Source organism: Rhea pennata, chromosome 3 (genome assembly GCF_028389875.1).
Source record: "Rhea pennata isolate bPtePen1 chromosome 3, bPtePen1.pri, whole genome shotgun sequence".
Lineage (NCBI taxonomy): Eukaryota > Metazoa > Chordata > Aves > Rheiformes > Rheidae > Rhea > Rhea pennata.
The window spans coordinates 73,284,648-73,308,600 of NC_084665.1; positions in this window are offsets into that span (position 1 = coordinate 73,284,648).

Sequence of the window (23,953 nt, forward strand, 5' to 3'; positions counted from 1 at the left end):
TGGGGAGGGGTCAGGACAGCAGAGCTAGGAGGACAACAGACAGAAGCTGAAATGAGAGAGCTTCAGATGGGATGTATGGACAAGCCTTTTCCCCTTGAGGACAAGCCAGCACTGAAGCCCCAAGAGATTGTGCCAGCTCCATCCTTGGAGGTGTTCAGAGCCCTGGACAGAGCCCTGGACAGAGCCCTGAGCAGCCAGGTCTGGCTGTGCAGCTGAGCCAGCTTGAACAAGGGCTGCACCAGCAACCTCCTGAGCTCCCTTCCAGACTGTGATCCTATGAATACCAGTAACCCAGGGTCACCAACTGTATTGGAGGGATGTCAGCTAAAACTTTTAAAAACTAAAAAACCCTGCTAAGGACACTTTACTAATTTAAAATCTTGATATACTACACTGAAAAGCTAATAAAGCATGTCTACACATATAGAAGTAAAAAGACAATTTAAAAAATTTTAAATACAAGGACACTTTAAGGTACATTCAACTACTTTTGAAGTTGCAGGAGCATGTGCTATTTACTTCAACAAGAGAAGTTGGATAACTCTCAAATTGGTATAATGAAACCTTTCAAACCAAGAAGCAATCTTAGGCCTCAGGGGGAGAAAATAAACAAAGATGGCCAAATAACTTCTCAGATTCCATTTCATATTGCTAGTCTTTGCATTGGGCATTTACTCAAACAGGCTTTGTGATAATGCAACTATTTTACTACAGAGCTGAAGTTTTGTTCTTTCTGTAAAATCAAAGAAAAAATAAAGAATGTTTTGCTGTAATTACTGGAATGTAGTTGCACACACATACATTGATATCTATACTTTTCTACAAAGGAAATAACAGCTCAGGAAAAGTAAACTGAACGGAGAATGAAGTGAAGAACTACAGCTGTAGAGAAGAAGACAGTCTAAAAAGAGCAATGATGACTTAGAGATATTATACAAACAGCAGTTTTTAAAAAATCTTGTAATATGTATATTTAATTAACATTACGTTAATGTTAATATTAATTAATATTATACTTCAACTGTGAAAAACTAAGACATCTATCTCACTTGCCTAAACAATATTGAGAACTCATTTTTACCCATGAAAGAAATACAGGTTTAGTTGTGAAACAACACAAACTTTGAAAGTCACCAAGAATAAGATTTCAAATAGTCAATACTGAATAATTCATTTATTCCTACCACCTAGTATATATTTTACATAATTTTAAATAGCATCTAAAATAAAAGGTTTCCTCTCACTTGATTAAGATACTTTTATGGTCCAAGTCACTATGAAGTCTAAATATTCCTGAATAACAGTAGTCAAAAGTGTTTTTCATTCTAAATGCCTATAGCACAAATCATGATCAGGGAAACTTATCTTTGAAAGATTGCTGTAAAGCTTTATATTACATAAGAGTATACTGAAGTTGAGCCTTCATATACTAAAAAGTGTCACCACAAGTTCAGTTTTCAGTTCTTTTAGAGCTAATTCCAGCATTAGTTCTTTATTCTCTGAATTCCATACAGATCTTTCATTATTTTGTCTGGGATTTATGCAAAGATAATGAACATGTACTACTACATATACTACTTTTTTTTTTAATATCGTCATAATATTAGCAGTCTTCAAATTTTCTGAAATTTCCTTTGTATCTGATTGTTATCAAAAAGTAGATTCAACAGGCCAGAAGATATCTCCTAAATCAGCTCTTTAGAACTTTTGCTGTAAGATAGGGCAGCCAGACGATAAATAAATAAATATATAAATAAAGATAGACAGACAGACAGACACTCATTGAACGGTTACAACTCTTGGACACTAATCAATCAGAAAGTAACTCCTTTTCACATACATGGGAGGCTGGGGTGACTAGCTCAGGATTAAGCAACCATTTGTTTGACACTTAATAAGTGAGGTGAATCTCATCCTCCATGTATAAGAATTATGATTTTAAACTTTTGCTACTCACTAAATTTACTGAACTGAGAGGAGACATATCTATAGAACACAATAACTTTTTCTTTGGCCTTGAAGTAGGGACATTCATTCTGTTGAAGTTTCATTCCTACAGTCTGAGCAGCTGCTTCCCAGAGAGAAGGAAGAAAACCCAGAAAGGAAAACTTGAGATCAGGCTGAAGGACATCATACCATGTCAGCTAAGGCTTTGTCTTGAAATGTGCTACAGCGGAGGACGGAAATTTCACAAAAAATCCGGAAAATATGCCCCACTGCTGCATGGTTCTCCTAGTGGAATTTTTCCTAACATCCAATCTGAACCCAACAAGCTGTAATCTGTGGTTCTTAACCCTTACTGTATCATCTACTGCTACCAAAAAGAGCTTGGCTCCATTGTCTTTGCAGCTCCCTATCACATAAATTGTAGAATGCTATTGGTTTACCGTTTGATTTCCTTCCACCAGACTAAGCAAGCCCACTCCCTAACTTCTCCTTGTGGATCATGTGCCTCTAACCATCAGCCTTCCAGTGGAGCATCTCCAGTTTTTTTCATATCCGTCTTGCACTCAGAAGCCCAAAACAGGACACTGTTCCAAGTGTTGCCTTCTCTGCCCTGAGCAGAAAGGGATAATAACTTTTTGTTATCTGCTGGCCATGTTTTTCCAAACACAGCTCAGGACGAGGTTTGCTTTATCACCCGTGACTCAAATTCGAGCACCCATTCCCTGTCAAGGTTCTTTCCACAAAAGCTGCTCTTCATTCAGTTCCCAGGCAGTACCAATGAATGGTGCTTCTCTTTGATGAACTTCATGAAGTTCCTGTTGGCCCAGTCCTCTCTCTGAACTAAATCTCAGCACTTTGACTGCTCCATCTAAATTAGTCTTGATTTGTCATACTCTCATTCTTCCTCTGCAGTTGAAATTATGGATTTCATCCTTTCAAAGTGTACAAGGAATGCCTTGTTCTAAGGCAGAGTTTGGAAATTATTTTTAATGATCCTGCTTACTGGGTTTATCTGATACAGATACAGCTTTAAGGAAAAAAAAAAAAGAACTAGAAATCTAGAGGGACCACAATACAGTAAAAAAAAAAAGGGAGCCTTTAAGCAAAAAAACTTTTTTTAAATGCTATTTGTAGGTAATCATGGTTTGATCAGTTAATATCAGAGTTTAAAATTATTAATACAATTCCATAAGCATTTTTGTGTGCAGATGTAAAAGCATAAACATAGAGTATGTTACAGAAGCACTGAGAAACAGAATCCTGTTTCATACTTTGTTAATGAAAACTATACTCTGTATCTACTACATGTGTTGCTCAAGGGACAGCTGAATTTCCTGTACTATCCCTTCCTATGTTATTCTCCAGACCTTGATAACTTTTCAAGAGAAAACCGTCTTCAAAATCATCCAGTTTTGAAATTCATTATTTTTTCCATTCCTTCAGATACACCAACTGGAGTCACCATAAACTCCAAAATTCACTACAAGAATGGAATATCTTTCCTGTAAATGTTTATGTACTTGAAATGTTGATAAATGAGAGCAATACAAATGAACTCAGTCTGACCTGAACTCATCACATTCTAACAGTAATCTGCATATCTTTATAGGAATAAGCATTGGTATGATGAAGAAAAATAGCTTTAGTTCTTTTCCACTTTCAAGGTTCCCATTCAGCAACATCTACCAGTATGAGCTGAACATTAAGCATATGTTTCAATCCCTCTGTAGTCATCAAAGTATTTAAGAATGCGCTTTTTTTAAGTGCAGCTTAAATCAGACTGACAGCAGTTCGACTTAAGCATATGCTTAACTGCTTTGCTGAAATGGGATGGGGTGGGATTACTAATGTGTTTAAGACTGGAAATGGGATGAAAGTGGAGCAAAGTCAACATGACACATAGAGTTACACAGAGTTTTGGATCTACCTTGTTCTTCCATTTTCTCATCACCATAGACACTTAGGTTCCAGCTCAGCACAGCATCTAGGCAAATGCTTTGACATAACACAGATGTAGGAGGTACACAGGTTACAGTCCTTTTTTTAATCACTTGAAAAGCAATCTAAAGGTGAACACAGATATTAGCTGGTTTCTAGAGCTGCCAACAAGGTAACACAGCAGCTTTTCCATACCAGTCCTGGACAAACCCAGACAAATTCTCAGCTCACACAACATGACAGCATACAAAATGTTTCTAAGGACCAAGACAATTTCTATAAGCAGTAGACATGTGGAATAACAGCAGTGTTGTGTCCTTAATAGCAGCGGGAAGAAGAGTTATTTCCAAGGTTGTAAGAACTTCCATGAAAGAGAGCTTTTGTGGAGAAGGTGTGCTCTTTTGAAAAATACAGGGTACAACTACCTTTCATGTTCTCTGTACATTGGGTCAAAATTGGCATTTGCATTTCATAGAAAATTATATTACTTTGGCTTATAAGTACAGCTTTTTGCTCCAAATCAGGATGTAAATTGGACAGTTCAGAATGTCCTTCAGAAAATAAGCTGACAAAATTATCATTTTGAAGAATACTGACTTCTTTCCTTCTTGTCCCAGATTGCACAGCCCTGGAACGCTTTGCTAACAGTGTCTCTCTGAAACAAAGACCTCACAACAACTTATGCCTGACCCAGACACAATCTATATTTTGAAAGGTGGTCAGAGAACCACACTGACAAATTCTTGTCCTCCAGCAGCTCAACAGATCAAACTGGTGGGTTTCTTTGGATCCTTTCTCATGCTTTGGAGGAAAGTCCAAAGCACACCAAAGCATACCCGATATTTCTATGCAACATCTTGCTTTTTGAAAAATGAACATATTTTATAAAAAAGGAAATTGTAGTAAGGCTTCCAGTAAGGTCTAATCCTCAGGAGAAAATCTTTGCTATTCAGCTTAACAGTGGCAGCTGTCCAAGAGAAGAATAAGATGTACATGTTTGCAACAGGTTGAGTTACTGTCATTTAGGTATAACAGTAATTCAAGGAATAAAATACTGACAACATGCAGCTCTGAATTACATCATCTTTAACCTAAGATAAAAGTGATTGTAGTGAGTAAGGGAGAGATTGGTTCCATTTCTCTTTCCTGCAGGGAAAGTCACCATGGCCCTATCTGTCATCCCAAGCACTTAACTCCTCTGCCTTCTCCGGAGGGAATTATGGCTACAGTCCAGCTGCATGTACCAGCACCATAAATTCTGACAAGGTCATGTACATCAGTAAATACTGATTCTCAGAAGGTGGATAGACAAAGTGAGTGTCTGAACTTACTTATCCTGAAAGGCTTTCTGCACAATAAACAAATTAAGATAAAACATCCTTATAGAAGAGAGTGAAATAGTAGGAGCACCAGCTAACAAGGTGATTGGAATGGGTAATGGACATTTGTTAATATAATTTTTGCCTCCTGCTTTTGCTCCTCTGTATAGAACGTACTCTGGTACATCACACCATTTGTTTAGCAACCCTGGCAAGACTACTTCTCACCAGAAGATATACTTCGAATGGTACTGATATTTTAAATCTAACTTTCAGCATACATCCTGCAGGGATTAATTTGAGAATACTGCAGAAAGATCATCAATGGCCTTTGCTCCCAAGTTCGAAACATACACCTATATCAACTGGTGCTAGCTAGTGGTTAAATATACTGCAAGGTCTGTGTGGCTTTCAGGGTTGATAAAAGTTTATAGAGCCAGAGGTTACAAGCAAATGCATTACTACTATTGGATGGTAGTAAATCAGATACGGAAACATTTGCTTTTTGTTGGTTCCTGCAGAATTAACCAGGAATATTGACTTCAGTGATAGTAAAACAGTCTCCTACTCTGGATATGCTGTTACCTGTTTCAGCAATGATGTTAATGACTGACTGGGCACCTGCCCCTGAGGTAACCCTGCCAAAGGACGTAGCCACAGCTGAGCAGCAGGGGAGAAGAGCCTGAAAGGTTACTGCCATAATTACCGCAGAAATGAGCTCATGAGCATCGGTGTTCACATGGAGATTATTCAGTTAGGCAGGAAGATTGTGATAGTACGGCTTAGGAAAGGGATGTGAGGGAGCTGGAGGACGTATGGCAAATTCAGTCAACTGAAAATGAGGTGAAATAAACCCACTGAGCCCAGCATGGCTTTATAAGCTAGAGACACATTTGAAATCAATGACCTGATTTCAAACCAGGTCAGTCAGAAATCAGCTCTGTATCACTGTCTCAGGTACTCCTGCCCTTTCCAGTTACCTCAACTCAGGCCCTGGCAGGCATGTGGCCACTTGACAGCAACTGCAGCTCCTGCCTGGAGATGCTCAGCAGCACTGCCACCAGCCACAGCGAGCAGCACCCCAGAACGTCTGCCCTCTTCAGCAGCTCTGTCTAACATTGTTTTCTCCACTCGACGTGAATTACTCAACATAGAGGAGAGCACACCATTCCCTGTTCCGCTCACAAGCTGTGAATCACCTTTCAGGACTTTTTTTCTGTTGGCTGTGAATGACAACAGTGTGAAGATCAGTCAACCTTTTAATCTTATGCAGCCATGATTATCAACAGAGAAAAAGAGGAATTGCCTGGCCGTGCGAGACACAGACCAACGAAAGGTTCTCTCAGAGAAAGCAGCCATACACCAGAAAGCAGCCATACACTAAGTCAAGCTTCCAGCCTGTTCAAGTCTATGACGTCTCCTCGGGAAAATCACATATCTTAATGATAGCCTCCTGAAGGGATTTTCATGAGCTTTTATGACTAGCACCCACCTTTCCCATTAAGAACATTCATTCCTCTACCATAAAAAGAATGGGAAAAAAAAGGTAGGAGAAAGAGACCGCTAATACTTTTTAAATTACAAAGCTGAATATAATTCTTTTTTCTTAAACCTTTCAATACCTTTTTGTTGTCTGAGAGACTGTTATTTATATTTAAGCAGATTATGAGACAAACCGATCTTTAAGTAGATTATGAGAAAAAAAAAAAAAAGATATTTTCTTGGACGCTTCTGAAGGAAGAACAACTTTCCCAAAAACTGGGACATCTTACTAGTAATCAGCAACCACCTGAACACTTTCAACAATAGGAATATTTTCGCAGAGGCACTTATGCAGTTCTGACAGTATATGAGCAGAGATTATTTTGAATTAAGAGTCAAAAAAATATTCATTTCTCCCTTATGTATGCACAGGGAATACTAATAGTACTGACTTTCCAGCTCTGTTCACACTGAAATTAAGCATATCATCTCAGAACATGCAATTTCAGCTAGTGCCATTCCACAGTCATAGATTGCTGTGTAGATAAAATCCTTGCAGCTGTACCCAAAACTCTGCATGGTCTCCACCAAAATGTCTGTCATCTATGTCTTCAGTGCTCTTGATATATGCAGTTTCTGAACTACAACATTTTGAGTATGTTTTCATGTGTTTGCTCCACCTTATCTAACACAGTACAAACATATCACTGTCAAGACTGAAGAGGAAAAGTGTTTTGGACAGACCTGTACAGGTCTACTTTACAAAACTTCTTTACAAAACTAAGCTAACTTTCTAGCAATTGGTAAGAATGACTACTGAGCATTAATGACAGAAGAACATTTCAGACATTTCATTGAGATGCTCTGAGTTACTTGCTTCTTTCTCAGCCTTGTGAAAGCTCTTATGTGAGCTAAACTGAAAATGGTTTTTGAAGTAAACAAAATTGATGGAATGTAGCTTTGCTGTTTCTTTTTTTATATTGATTTGGTTTAAGTATTCATTAAAAGCACCTTGACAATTTAGATGGTCATTTGTTGTACAATAAACCTAAACAAACACAGCAAAAGTAGATTCCAAAAATTTCTACTCTAAAAAGGAAAATGGAGCTGATAATCTCAAAAGTAAATGTGACTGACTACACAATTTTCACTTCAGCAGTAAAGAAACATGGATAGTAAAGAATAACTATTTGATCCACAGAGGTCGTCAGAGGTGCATGAATAACCAGAAACGTGGATATGTACATATTTGGAAATATGGAAATTGTAGTAGTAAAAAAGTCTTAAAACTAACTCATATGTTCCCTCATTAAATCTCAATCAACCCTATATCCCCCATACCATTCACATAGATTTAAGGGAGATAATCAGGTCATGCAGCTGTTGACATTACTGATATGATATTTACCATGGTAAAGTGAGATTTGAAGTAAGGAACTCTAAAAGAAAAATAACATAAAAATAGCTAAATGATAGACAATATAATTTATGCACTCTGTACTGGAGCTTATCTGTTTTTTCAGACATTGCTGAGAAAGCAAACCATTCCTATCAAATAAAAGCAGTATGAGAGGCATAAGAAAGATCCTTATTTCTTTTTTAAAGCTGGTCTTGAGACTGAACTGTTTAAACTTCATGCCTTTCTAGAGTTCTCCAACCAGGCTAAGAAACATAAAAGCATGAGTAAACGAACAGTACATTCTTTCAGTATAGAAATATCACAGAATTACTTGAAGCCTCTTCCCAGCCCCTACAAAAATCTACAAAGCTGAACCATCACTGACAGTGACAATCTTCTCATCTTTCACAACAAAGAGGAAAAAAATCCATACGGCTCCTGCATATGTGAGCACCAGTTTCTCTCTCACCTACAGATTACTTTTGAAGAGTATCTTGTAGTGTTCCTTAGAGAATAAGATTAGTTAACATTTGTTTTCCACTGAGCACATCTGGATAAATTGAGTGTTTAGCGTATTTGAAAACTATAGTTTCATTAGCATAATATAAACTTGATACAGAATACAAACAGGACTAGCAGTACTTTTTGACTTATACAATGTTTTGAAAGATTTAGCATAGTGACACTTCAGCATACTTTTTGTAAAAATATCAACCTTTCAATTTTTTTTTTTTTTTTTTTTTTGGTTTTTACATAGGACTAGAGATCAGCACTAATCATACCAGATCCATGGCCAAAATGGAATTAAATATAAAATATGTTTGACTTTTAAAACACAATAATGTTTGCATTGCCCCAGAATAGTATAACCACATGCCAGGACTACATAGATGATGAAAACAGATTCATATATGGTGTTATCTCAGCACCTAGAAGACAGGAGAAGCACAGAAGCTTTTGCTGCAGCCAAAGCACTGCTACTTCCTCTCTGCTACTTCTCACCTCTGAAATTTTAATAATAGTATGCATTCATGAAAGATATCTACCCAATCTTACAGCACCATCAGTCAAGCTGATGTACTAGGCAATTGAGGATAGATTGTCATGTGTGATCCCAGGTGAATTTTGCACTCCATGTAGGTTGCATCTCTCTCAAAATTCACCCATAGTATGATTTCAGTGGGGTATGTGTCCCTTTTACTTCTTCAAAACTCCATCTGCTCAGATCAGCTCTTGCTATAAATGTTGGCCCACAGAGAAAGTTTCCAATGCAAATACTTACAAAATTGCCATTCCTATCAGTTACAAAGCCTATTTGATAAATGCACAACTATGAAAATAACAGCTAAAGAAAAAAAGGAAAAAATGAATACAAATAGGTAAGAGAGACTCTGGTTCTCCCACTGATTTGACTGAAGTTCCTCAAATGTCTGTCATGAAACTCAGCTAGCAGGACAACAATCTGTTCCTTTTCAGAGAGAATCTTTACAGATCTTAAGATTTCCAGTTTAGGCCTATATATAGTGAGGCAAAAATTTCTCTCCTGTACAGCAATGGTGTCATGAGAAAGTAGATGGCCCAAAAGTGCAAGCTTGTATGATGGTTAGCTGGCTAACAACTAAGCAACATTGCAGATAACCCTTTTCTGTTGTCCAGCAGTTGATGCGGGAAATATTGTGCCAAAAAAATTTCTAAAAAGTCTGACTAGAAGAAAATATTTATACTACTCATGTCTAAATATTTTTGCTAAACCACTAAACAGTTGATGCAGACATGTATCAGCAGTAATATGAGATGCTCCAAATATGAAAAAAAAAAAATATGCAAAACACCACAGAACTCAGCACATGCAGCTAGGAGGCGAGAGGGAAGACAGTTTAGACCAGTAACTAGGTATTCTGAAGATATCCTTCCATAAGAAGCAGATTCAGGTCAACTTTTTCACAGTCATACTCTCATCTGTGTACCTAGACTGCTGAACTTTGAGCCTTCAAGTCAAGCTGACTATTAAGTCTTTGAAGATATGGCTTAGCAGCAGGCCAAACAAGAAAGGCCTTTCTTAGGATCTATGAACAGTAGTCAAAAAAAGCTCCTTTTCCTGGAAAGTTTACTCAAGCTTATCCAGGGACTGTTAACCTGGTCCATAGCCTAAGAGATTAATCTAATGTTGTCTCTTACAAAGCCTTTATCCAAACAAAGCCACCATGAGTTTTCTAATATAAGTCTTTCGGGAAAAGCGTGGAGTACATACTGCTTCTGCTAGTAGCATATTTATATTTAATTCTATTTTCCTGTAATCATTGCCAGATATAATGATTGGAGAGTGGCTCCATACTTCCCAGCCAGGGTGCTCTCCTGGGATCAACTCCAGTGTCTATTGAAATTACTCACAGCAGTTCTCTTGCATTCAGCAGAACTTGAATCAGACTCTTGGACTGAGGCCACCTGAAAATTGCCATAAGGGAATTTGTTCTCCACTTTGAAGGAATAGAAAAGTTCCAGGACTGTTCTTGAACTCTGTTCTTTGCCACTACAGCCAACATCGGCACTTTGGAAGCTCCACCATTCATCACATACTTCCTTCAAGCACCTTTCCTGTTAACTGTCCCACATGTATTTTCAAGAAGAAACCCAAAGAGTGAGGTAATTTGCCCTCATGGACAAAAAAAGTCTGATGCTATTCAGAGCTTCCTACTGGAAGAGAATTGCCAGCATGTTGAGGGAGGTGATCCTTCCTCTCTAATTAGCACTAGTGAGGACACATCTGGAGTACTGCATCTAGTTCTGGACTCTCCAGGATACCAACCTGCAGGAAAAAGTCCAGCACACTGTCTGGCCACAAAGATGATGAAGGGACTGGAGCATCTCTTGTATGGGGAGAGGCTAGGAGAGCTGGGACCGTGCAACCTAGAAAAGAGAAGGCTCAGGGGGATCCGATCAATCTCTATAAATATCTAATGGATTTGACAGAGGCCAGATTCTTATTGATGGTGTCCAGTGACATGATGAGAAGCAATGGGAACAAACCGAAACACAGGAAACTCTGTCTGAACATGAGAAAAAAAAATCTTCACTGTGAGGGCAGTTGAACATCGGAACAGGTTGCCCAGAGAGGCTGTGGAGTCTCTGTCCATGGCAATATTGAAAACTGATTGGATGTGGTCCTGGGCAACCTTCTGTAGCTGACTCTGCTTGAGCAAAGTGTTGGACTAAATAATCTGCAGAGGCCCCTTCCAACCTCAACTGTTTTGTGATTCTGTGATTCTGTAATGCTCTTTCCAGGGCTCTATCTGAATTCCAAGGAAATTCATCACTTTATTTAACTAAACATTTTTTCAGATCCATGCAGTGAACATAAAAGTGAAGACAAAATAGTTTTCAAGAATGCCCCTCCACATATTACATAGAAAAAGAATACTTGAATTCATTGCTATTACTTCACTACTGATCTCCACTTTGCCATTCTTGTCGATAGAAATTTTGCACACAGCAGGCAAGATACACATTTAATAGTAAGTGTAATTAATCACAGCTGTAGAATTCCTTTGAGAGTAATAGTTCTTCTTTCACTGACACTCCTAAAAATAAGAAAAGAACTTTTGTAGCATGAACACTAATTAAGGGGCTTCATGCAAGAATCCCTCCATGAAATCTGTGGCTTGTGTTATGGAGGAAGGAAGGTTTTAAGGCCTTTCTGTCCTTAAAATGTACAAGCCACCAGAAAATCAAGCTGAAGGTTGCCCCTACAGTCACTGAAATTTTAGCTCATTGATGATTTCTTGGAAAATATCAAAATATTTCTTGACTTTGAGTTGAGAAGCTCTTCCCTGAGATGATATTGAGGTTTAAAAGTTCCAGGGGAAAAAAAAAAAAGAGCAATTATTTTTCCCTGACTTAAGATATTATGGATAAGTGAAGTTATTCTGGTAAATTTGCATTGCAAAGAAAAAGATAGCTTAAGCACAGTGAGACCGTGGTCCATGCACTTTGTGTTTCTATTGGAGCTATGTTTTTATTCTCTGCATTAGAAGTTTATTTTTATTGATGAATGTACTTTTAAAGTGACACTCTCAATCATTCTGACTTTACCCATTTTGGCTCATACCACAGAGCAATATTAGAGTGGACAAACTAGACACCTTTTGGATGAAACTAAACTAATTTGTTTCAGGAGTGTACCTAATAAGTACTTTCAGTCTATGGGACCAGACAAGAGTTAATGTAAAACCTAATGAAGTAGTGTGCAGGGTGGTAAGCTCAGGAAGTGTGGGTTACACGAATGGACAGTAAGATGGATTGAGAACTGGATGAAAGACAGAGCTCAGAGGTCGTCATCAGTGATGTGGAGTCTAGTTGGAGGCCTGTGGCTAGTGGTGTCCCCCAGGGCTCAGCACTGGGTCCCATCCTGTTCAACTTCTTCAGCAATGACCTGGATGAGGGGACAGAGTGCCTCCTCAGCAAGTTTGCTGATTCTACCAAGCTGGGAGAAGTGGCTGACACACCTGAGGGCTGTGCTGCCATTCAGAGAGACCTGGACAGGCTGGAGAGTTGGGCAAAGAGGAACCTCCTGAGGTTCAGCAAGGGCAAGTGCAGGGTGCTGCACCTAGGTAGAAATAATCCTAGGCACCAGTACAAGCTGGGGGCTGACCTACTGGAGAGCAGCTCTGCAGAGAAGGACCTGGGAGTGCTGGTGGATGACACACTGACCATGATCCAGCAATGTGCCCTTGTGGCCAAGAAGGCCAATGGTCTCCTGGGGTGCATTGGGAAGAGTGTTGCCAGCAGGTTGAGGGAGGTGATCCTGCCCCTCTACTCAGCCCTGGGGAGGCCTCATCGTGAGTCCTGTGTCCAGTCCTGGGCTCCCCAGCACAAGAGAGACATGGAGCTACTGGGGAGAGAGTCCAGCGTAGGGCTACAAAGATGATCAGAGGGCTGGAGCACCTGCCCTGTGAGGAACGGCTGCGAGAGCTGGGCCTCTTCAGCCTGGGGAAGAGAAGACTGAGGGGGGATCTTATCAATGTGTACAAGTATCTGAAGGGAGGGTGTCAAGGGGACAGGGACAAACTCTTTTCGGTTGTCCCATGTGACAGGACAAGAGGTAATGGGCAGAAATTGAAACACAGGAAGTTCCGCCTGAGCGTGAGGGGGGATTTCTTCCCTGTGAGAGTGATGGAGCACTGGACCAGGTTGCCCAGAGAGGTTGTGGAGTCTTCTTCTCTGGAGATCTTCGAGGCCTGCCTGGATGCAACCCTGTCTACCATGCTCTAGGGGACCCTGCTTGAGCAGGGAGGCTGGACTAGATGATCTACAGAGATCCCTTCCAACCTTACTGATTCTATGATTCTATGATTTGACTCCACAGATCCACTCCTATGGCATTGTACTTTTAGGTGGGTAGGAAGAGTCATTTTTATCACAATTCAGCAATAGTCAATCTGTAAATCAGGAATAATATCCACCCAAATCCCAGGAAGATTTATTTTGAACACAAGATGCATGCGCTTCTCATTTGAATTGCTCTACTATTGCTGATATATAAGACTGAATTTCCAGAATCTTTCTCATACATCATCTGCGTAAAATGCACTAGCAAGTTACCTAAGTAAGAGCTAGCAAATCAGATATTCTTTTGCTTATTAACTTAATTTAAACTTCTAAAGCACAGATTATAGCCAATTCAGGGGTCTCTTATATTGACTGTGTATATGGTACATGTAGCTGATTTAGTGCATAGTGGTTGACTTACATTTACCTAATAGTGTTGACCTACTTTGACAGCTACAACTCTCAGAGCATATAAGGAATGGCATCTTTCCAAATTCTGATCATCTATGCTTTTTCTTGTCAAAGAGCAGTGACTTCATAAAGTTAAACAACTGTGGTTACATGCATTAAGTAAGAGAGCAAGAGATTACTGCAGAAACTAACAAGCTACCGTCAGCTCCTATTAAGAAGGCTGAACTTTCTGGGGTTAAGAATGATTAAGAAGAAGCAGGTGTATAGGCTATCCAGCCAGTAAATAGCATAACAGAAGCTGGTGGAAGCAATCTGTGATTTTTTTATGAGTGTTTGTTTTTGACTGCAATTAAACATTTTTCATAAGTTTATTTACCTGGAATTAACCCAAGCATACCTTGACACTCCAAAGTGAACGGTAGCAGCTGGGCAGTATTAAATTTTGCAATAATAGGACTTCTTGAATATTCACTTGTAATTTTATAAAACTATGCTTCTAGAATCTTACCAATTTTGAGAGGCTGGCACTGGACAGCAGGGAATAAACATTTTTAAGCTCTTCCTTCCTTCCTCCCCTCCTCCCTCCCTCCTTCTTCCCTTCTTTCCTCTCTCCCTCTTCCGCCATCTCTCCCTCTCTCTCTCTCTCTCTCTTTTCTATAGCACAGAGTCAAATATATGGTGTATAGTATATGAAACACAGGTGTGTTTTCCTTAATATGCTCACTCATATGAATCAGTTACTCATCTGCTAAACCTAATCACTCTCTCAGAGTCTTAATCACAAAACTACAGAACATTTTCAGTGTATCTCTGGAATACAAAGCTTCACATGTGATTGCACCTCCTTTTATACACTCAGTTCTTGCACCAGAAAATATCCTTTTTCTTCATGAATCATAGGATCATAAAATCATAGAATGGTAAGGTTGGAAGGGACCTCTGGAGATCATCTAGTCCAACCCTCACAGTAGCCCATACAGGGATTGAACCCACGACCTTGGCATTGGCAGCACCACACTCTAACCAAATGTCTGAAAGTGCACCCAACTCATCAGATCAAATAACTCCTTCATCCTCCCAAACTAATGTGCACATATTCCAGTACATACAGTATCACAGAGGGTACATTTGAGCATCACAGAATTGTTAACAATATCTCTGTGATGGTGGAAGTGCTGTCACTGTCCTCTAAAGACGACACGCTGAGGCAAGGTCCTAAGTTTTTCTGCAACTATTTCAGCTTTTTCGTCAAGACTTTCAGCCTCAAGATCAGCGTTATTTATTTGTCATCCCAGGCTGACTAGGAAAAACAGCAAACCCAAATCTATCAATACATCAGAATAGGAAGAAGTAGGAGAGGAGAACGAACTTTACAGCAAATATTGTGATCTGCTAAAAATCTGATGTCTTCTTATTTCTTGACACAGAAACTCCAGTCCCAATGGCCTACAGTTATTGCAGCTTTCCTAACTTTAGTGACCTGTCATTTTACATATGACCTGCTGATCTCCTTGTTCCCTGGTGACTTCAAACAGACTTTTTAATGTCCTACTCTGTAATCAGTTTGCCAGGAGCAAGTTGACCCATCGACCCTGACACCTCTGACTCCCCCAAAATGTTCATACAGCTTCCCCTGCTATTGAGGTCTTTTAAATGACTTTTTAATTTTTCTGTTTGTTTGTTTTAAATCAAGAAACATTTTAATGGAAGGTCATTCCTTCCATCATGTACAAGCAGCTACTTAAAGGTGTCTTTATAACCTTCAAACAGATACACCATCTTTTTATTTTCACATTAGGTTTCTGCTGAGAAGTCTGTGCATACTTCCTCCTCTGTAAATAAAGTAGGAGAAAAATGTCCTTAGGTCTCTGAAGGTGAGGTAAAAATTTAATTACTACCCACTCTGATTAACTTGTTTTGCAAAGCAGTTTTAGCAGATATCCCCTCTGGAAAATTTTCTTAATTGCTTCCTGAAGGCAGAATGCCCGTGACTAGTTCCTGACATTGTTAGGAAAATATTGTACTGTGATTTTTGGTGCTGTGCGCATACTGTATTACTTAGAGAGAAACAAATCTCAACACTCTTATTCGTAATGTCCTGAAGTTTAATAATTAAGAAGGAAAGAGGCAGTCAACTGTCAATTAGCTGCATTTTCATGAGGTTCTTAAGAAATGAAAACTTGCATTCTGGCATATGTGTCAAAAACCTCCCCAATTATACAAGTCTTTTATCCCCAGAAGATAAGAGATGTTATACTCCAGCAAATTCAGAGTTTTCTTGCAAGTATGAAGACGCATACATGCACACACACAGACACACACACACAAAAACTCTGTAGGGAGGGGAGTGTTAGAGACAAATATAAAATCTCTACTTCTAAGATATAAAAACATTACTCAGAATGTTGCATGTTGTATGAAGCATATTTAGAAAAAATTCCACCAATAGGAACTGTAAAATGCTGATAGATTTCTGAGTAATGATAGCAAAGGGGGAAGCATTATAACAACATTTGTCTTTCAAGAGTCTCTAGCACCTGGCCCACTTACTGTTTCTGAAAAGTGGCAAAATCAACTCAAGAAAACAGACATCCTCAGGTTACTGTGACCTACTGAGAATCTCATTTCTACAGGCAAGAGTTAAACAGCAAAACTGTATGCTTCACTGATCAGCTTTGCAAGTAAGAATGAACTGCACTGGACTTTCCAGTAATTTTTTTTCTTCATCCTTTAGAAATTATCATTATATTTTTTTCATCCATACAAACAAAAAAAAATGAAAGAAAATTCCATAAAAGGAGGTAGAATAAAATGCAAGACAGATCTTTTAATGTCAATGATGGCTCCAATTAGGAAACATTATATTTTTAGACAATACTTAGATAGACAGACATACTACGGTCCAGTGGTTCATTAAATTGTAAGGAACTAAAACCACTGTGTAAAGTCAATGTAGTCTACTCTGTGTGTGTATGCCATGTGAAGTATACGAATATACTGATTATGTTTTACCTTGTACTGCACCTATATGATTTTAAACAAACATTTAAAAAAATGAAGTATTCCAACCTCCCTCATACTCATAAAGTCAAACTACCTATGAAGATAACAAGATGCAGCTGCACTGAAGAAGAAAACACAGATGTGAGTCCATGCAAATGCACTGTTAAATTTGTTTTAAAGAGGTAAATGGAATGTCAGGGGAAAATAGCTCATCACTCATGCTTTATCAAAAGACTGAGCATATGTACTCTCACTACCTCTCTTCTACTCTGGTCTTTTCCACTTGGTAGGTAAAGCATTTTTATCTTCACCCTGCTTACTTTCATGTTACACCCCCAGCTGTTAGATCAAAATCACAGCAGAAAAGAAGTAGGTGGACTGTGTTAGACATAAAGCAGCCAGAGTGATCACACAAGGGAAAAAATCATATGTCTTTATAAACTGATGACAATGACAAAGATATATTGGACAGAAAGCTGATTCAGTTGGGCTTAAGTGCCTTACTCATTGACAGAAGAGGCTTTCAACTCCCAGTATTTAGCATTGCACAGGTCTTTTGCAGAAGCGGTCTGTCAGCTGCACTGTACCCAGAAGCTTTTTGTGGACAAGTGCTGAGCTACAACCAGATGTGGTGGAAATATCCCACCCTTGCTCACAAGGAGTTGGGAGTTGGATTTTTTTTCCAAAGTGGCCATCAGTAAAAAAAAAGGTCCAAGCTAGATAATCCATGTTGCAAAAAAGATACTAGAAACTTAATATTTTTATGTAGATTCTCAGGAATCACAACTATAATATCTGTACTGTGTGTGACTACACAGTGTTACACCTCTTATAGATGAGGCATTGTAAAATAATCATCCTTCTTGCATTAGCCAAGTTAATATGAGTAATGGAACATAACTGCATAGCATAAATTGTGTACGTATTTTTTTCTGGGGGGGCGGGACAAATTAAGAGAAATCACCTTTCTACCATATTGTTAATAAATAAAACAGGGAGGTGGTATCAATTGCAACAGATCAAGGATATTTAAGATTCATACTTCTGTAAATTAGCACTCATCATTATTCCTTCCTCTTGCTTTTTGTTTTAGTTCAGAAAGGTTTCTGTAGCAACTGTATCAAATGCCTGGTTTAATCTTCAAAGCTGTAACATTACAGTGAATTCTTGCTGAAAGAGAAACAAGCAAAAGAAAGGGCCAATTTTATTCGTATCCCATTAGATATAATGACAATGAGTGTTGTGCAAAAGAATCTCTGGTAGCAAGGCAGCAAATTATGGACACCAGTATGGCAAGCCTGAACACAACTCAGATCTAGCATTTGTCCGATACATAAAGCAGACCACCTAGGACACCAGCGGTCTAGCAGCATTTCTTGAGCTGAATAAGAGACCTGTCACTTGTCCTCCACAATCTCTTTCAATTGGATAGGGCTCACCTGTCGCTGTTTATTATTTTTAAAACTCAGATGATATGATTGGAGAGAAAACCTCAACAGCTTGAGCAAAGCTTGTATTATTTATATTTCAGCAGTGTGTTCCCATCCAAAACATTTACAGATGTGGAGGATAAACAAGGTGAAAGGAGTTGAGCATTTTTCACTTTTAAACACAAGCTAGACTACAAGAGACAGCTGTTTTTATGGGAATTCTGGTCATAAAAGTCAACATCTGAATGCAAATCACATAGTTTCTTGCACGAGTTTTATATGGCAATGATGCAAAGAGCAAAACGATTTGAGTGCATGCATTCTTGTCCTATGCCACCCCTGTGCAAATAACAACCTACCAAAATTCACAAAATTGCCACCTTGTTCTCTTACGCAGCCCAGCTTACAACGTATGAGTGTACTGATATCCCAGAGCTCCACTTTCCAGCCCTAGCTAGGAAAGAGACAAAGCAAGACCCTTTCCACCTCCATCCCCCACCACAGGATTCTGTCTTATTTGTCATCCTACAAAGACCCCTACACTCTGTTTGCCTGTTTTTTTCAGTAGCTGCTATCTGCTTAAAAATAACATTTTATGTTTTTAGGCAGAGTTCGGAAAGTAACAATAAGGAGCAGATCCTTGACTTAATTTCTATGAATAGGTGTCATGAAAGTAAGAAAACAGTCTAAAATATTCACAGGTAAATGCATAATTTACCTGTGGATGAGTTTTTTTGGCTTTTTTAAAATAAATCTTCTAAGAAGTTTTTTTTCTTTTTTTTTTAATTAAGATTTCTAATCAAAGCTTATGAGACCGACTGCATTAGCCAAAGCTTCTGATTAATCTACCGTTTCCCAAAATATTCCAATTAAATGTGACTTCTTGTGCCAGGACTTCCAAAAAAAGTTTGCAGAAGTAAATGTACTAATAACAGCCTAAAACACTGTGTGTGCAATCTTGACCCAGTGTGTTGGAAGCTGAACTAATTAAACATGAAATCATTCCCATCATTTCATTAAAGTGAAATATTAGACACATCTTTCACATGTAATGAGAAAGTAAAGTGAGTTTCATGATTAAAATTTCTAAGAAATGAAAACATCTACAGAATTGGTTTGCTCTCTGTTAAGGACTGTTTATGATTTGACATTTAGTGAAACAGCCCATTTCTACTATATGCTCTGATTTTAATGTTTAATGCCTATTGTGGCAATATATGCTGGCCTTTAGGGAATTCAGGTTTCAATTTCTTCCAAGTTCATATTCAGTGCCAAGCAGTAAAATCCTGTAAAACCAAAAAAATGCTATTTAAGCCCATAAACACTAACAGTCCTTCATAATTTCATTCAGTTATCCAAATTACACCATTTCGCAGCTCATCAGCTGATGCAAACTAGCTTCACTAGCTTTAAGAAATATTATTTATCTGTTTTGACAGCAATTGATTCCTACACCTCTGGCAGTCTATGTGCCAGCTGTAACTTCCTTCTCAAGCCTTTCTCACCTTTGCTCTATTAGCAGAGGAACATTCTGGCTCTTCAGCAAATAATAACAAAAAAAATCTACCACCAATAAGGCCTAATTTAACTCATTTCTTTTTTTTATTTGCCTTCTCTCCTCCTCCTTTTCATTTCATCACCTATGCAGATCTACTCACCTGTTATCTTTCAAGCCTTCTCTTGAAATATTCTAGTTGAATATTCCCCTCATACCATACCTTCATGTCCTCCATGTCCTCTTTCTTTTCCATCTCTTCTTCCCTATCCTTTCTTTTACAGCATGAGCATCAGTTAAAAAAATGATTCCTGACAGTAGTTACCAGCCTTCAGTTGTTATTGCAAGGAACATACCACCATCAGTAGACGCATTCAGTTCCTCCAAAGTGTTTCACCAATGATTTGTGTTCCACTCTTGTAAAACTGATCTGTCTTGAACAGTACCACTCAAGAGGAACTTAGCCTGATAAAATAATGCATTCATTCCACAGCCTCACTCCTTGATACCTCATCCTGTGACTGGATGTGTGCCTATCTGATACTGTGGCCCGTAACTGGAGTACAGTTCATGACCATCAGTAGAATGAGAGAGCACAGAGAGTCAAATTACATCTTCCCAGCTGTATTCCTAAGATAAATCTTTATTTTGGTCATATGCAAAGGGAATATCTAGGCTGTTGACAGAACATATATGTATATATATATCTATATATATGTATAATTTCTAAACCTCATGAAGAGTTCAGTAAAATTCAGTGGGAGTTAAAGCATTTTTTTCTTTTTTGACATTTGAATATGAAAGTCATTCCAGTAAAAGTATCAAAAGCAATCACACAAATCTTTGAGGGCTATGGCCAAATCACCACCAAAACAGTAAGAGCATTGCGAATGCATGGCAACAGCTAGACGTGAGAAAGTTGAGCCTTCATATGAACTTGACCATGTCTAAATAATATTTGCTGAATTGGCACACGAGATTGAAAATGTTTCATTCAACCAACTACCAAAATCATCTGTTTTGACTAGCAGTCAATTAAGTTTGTTCTCTAGGTCAGGTAGGAACATAGTCTACTGACATGTATAAAGGGTGAAGGTATAAACCTTTCTCACTGTATGTTGGGAGTTACTGTTGATATATTTGTCTGACCTTATCAAAAAAAAAATAGAAATAGCATACAACTATTTTTAAATATCATTTAAGACTAAAAGTGAACTTAAGAACATTTATTAGGGCTCTTTGTGCCTTTGTATTAAGTGATAGCCTTTGATCACATGACCATGTTTCATTTTTCTTCATTCAACCATAACCTAATTCCATATGCAATATATATTCACAATGGAATAGAACTAAGGGCTGCATGGATAACTATTGAATGGCCATTTTATAAATCTGGAATGCCTTGATTTGACACCTACACACTATTCTTCTGAATCTTTTCAAAGTTAGATATACAGGATTGTTCTTTGTTTTGACTGACAGATTTCCAGTGATGTTATGGCTGTATGGCAGGAATTTGCCAATGGAGTATGTGGAGGACCTTTGATGTACTACAGATTTCACATAGATTGTTATGAACAGTCAGTGCTCAGCTGATTAACATGGGCAAAACCGTCTCTGAATATAAGAGGAAAAAAATCACAGCCAATGCAGTAAAGAATGATATTCCCTTTCTTCTGATGACGATGAGTATCAACTTATGTGAAGTCAATGAGTAAAAGGAGGAGAGATACATAACTCCATTCAAGCATATTGAAGAAGCTTTAATTATAGTGGAAAAATTCTCAATTTTTTTTAGTGGTCCACAAATAGAGTGCTGATATTTGTCCTTAATCTCTGCTTTAAACAGTTTAGAATTTATTTTGGATAAGAATTAGTATAAACAGGTTGCCCTATCTTGAGTCAATATACTGACATAGTGTCATAGTTACTAGCACTCATAGTCATGGAAAAGCAGCTCATAAGAGGGGAATTCAGAAGAGTAGAAGCTTAGTATGGAAGTAGAAAATGCTCAGATACTGACAGCTGGACTATAACATATTTATGCAGAGAAGGGGTTAATTTCTTGCATAATTTCTCAGTCTCTCAAATTTCTTCTTTATGGGGATCCTACTTACCATCCCTTCCTCTTTCATGTGCAGGTTGACAGCAAAAGCCCTCGCAGTATGTTTGTTCATGTTTAGATGCCACAACTTCGCAAGTCTGCCCAGTGTCTGTTCAGAATATTTATATTTGAGAAATATCGTATATGTTACTCTTAAGAACTATTCTAAAATAGATGAAAAATGTCAATTTGTCCAAATCAAAATAGTCCCCTAAGAGACAGAATTTAGAACACTTGTTTTGGACAGTAAGACTTATGGCAGAATGGTCCTCTCGAACACCTCCTTCCCTACTTTTTAACAGCTGATCTTTTATATGTATTTTCATAGACAACTTCATTTCACAAAAGGTTTGTTTTCATTTCACATTCAGGAAATTAGATAATCTCCATCCCATATTCTGAGTGAGCTGACACATGAAATTATAGACCTGAACTTGTGTTATATGATTTGAAAATACCAAATACACTAATTCAAGAAAGAGAGGAGAAGAGAACTGCTTATTAATCTAATCTCATTAGGTGCATAACTGATTTCAAATTTAAATTAAACATAAAGTAAGTAGGAAATAGAGTATAATGCAATGGATGTTCACCTAAATTAGAGCATGCCAGATCAGGCTGATATCTTTAATAAAGATTTTTTTCCCCGGGAACAGGAAGTTCAGTAAAGGTACATAAACTGGATTTTATTATGTTTTTTGGTTATAGGGTTATTTGAAAAATTATTTAATTGAAGAACAATGGAATTTGCGCAAGGTTTATAAAGTGCATATGGACTGACGGACAGAGAGATAGCTCGTTTTAAAGGTGAAGGTATTAGAAATGAAAGAGAGAGGTTCCTAGTGGAATTACTCAGGATCCACTGATTGATCCAGTCAGATTTCCTATTTTCATGAGTTGGAACAAAAAGTAGGAAAGTGTTGCTGGTGGTAGAAAGTTAGTAGATTCAGTCAATGGAGAATATTGGCCTGTTGGACTTGAGTCTTCCTGTCTGTGAGGTCTGCGCTGAAGTATTACAAGGTCGAAAAATGCAACAGTGCAAAATGAAAGTCATTGACTTTAGGATTTAAAACAAGAAGGCCAGAAGATCTGAGTTTGTCTGGTGGAAATCACTGACAAAGAAAGGCTTTGCTGCACTGGCTAATTGGAGGATAAATATCAGTAAAACTATAAGACAATTCTGGTAAGATAATATTTTTCATGGAATAGAATTGCTATTTTCTGTAAACGCTATTAAAACAGGATGAAGTTTACCTGGGGAGAGTGGAGTTTAGATGAAATATCATGCTCTAGGTTGACAGGCAATGTATAGCCCAAGAAATACTGTTATGATGGCAGTTCTTCACTAAGAAAAAAGCCCATTGTGATCATTGATAGAATTGTGCTTTCTTTCACTCACTACAAAGCTGTTTTCACAGTCAGGCAACCATTTCAGTGGAAGAAACCGTAACATAGAAGATATTCTGGAAAAGATCTCTAAGGCTATATGCAAAGTCAACGGAAAGATACTCATTAACTTCAGTGTGCTTAAGTAACAAGATGTAAAATGCAAAGGTGATTTTAATATATATTTTCTGCCTATGATTATGTGGTTTTGATGGAATTTTTTTATAAATATATGCTTTGGATGGAAATTTAAGACAGAAAAGGAAAGATAAAGATAGTATTTTGACAGCTGCAATGTAGACATTCTGATAAATGTAACCATGCAGCAAGTTACTGAGCCAGATACACCATTTGGTGCTAGTCCAAAAGGTTATTAAGTTTCTAGGTAAAATTCATTAACCTTTGAGTATTACTTAGCTAAATCCTTCTTTACGAGTGTCTACCTCACTGTGACAGCCTTAAGCTGTTTACAATCCTAAGAAGTAGAGAAAGGGAGACCCAAAAGCCTAGTATGCCTCTCTCCACTGATAAAATATATGCTGTATATTTATTGACTTGCAAATTTTGACAATAAAATCAAAAAGAAAGTTGATGTCATTATAAGGTTTTGTTGTACTTTTGTTATAATTTGCTGCTCTGCTACAGTGTTTTGCAAAGAAAACACTGGTTGCTGAAGCTACCAATTAATACCACACCTCTGATTTATAGAGGAAA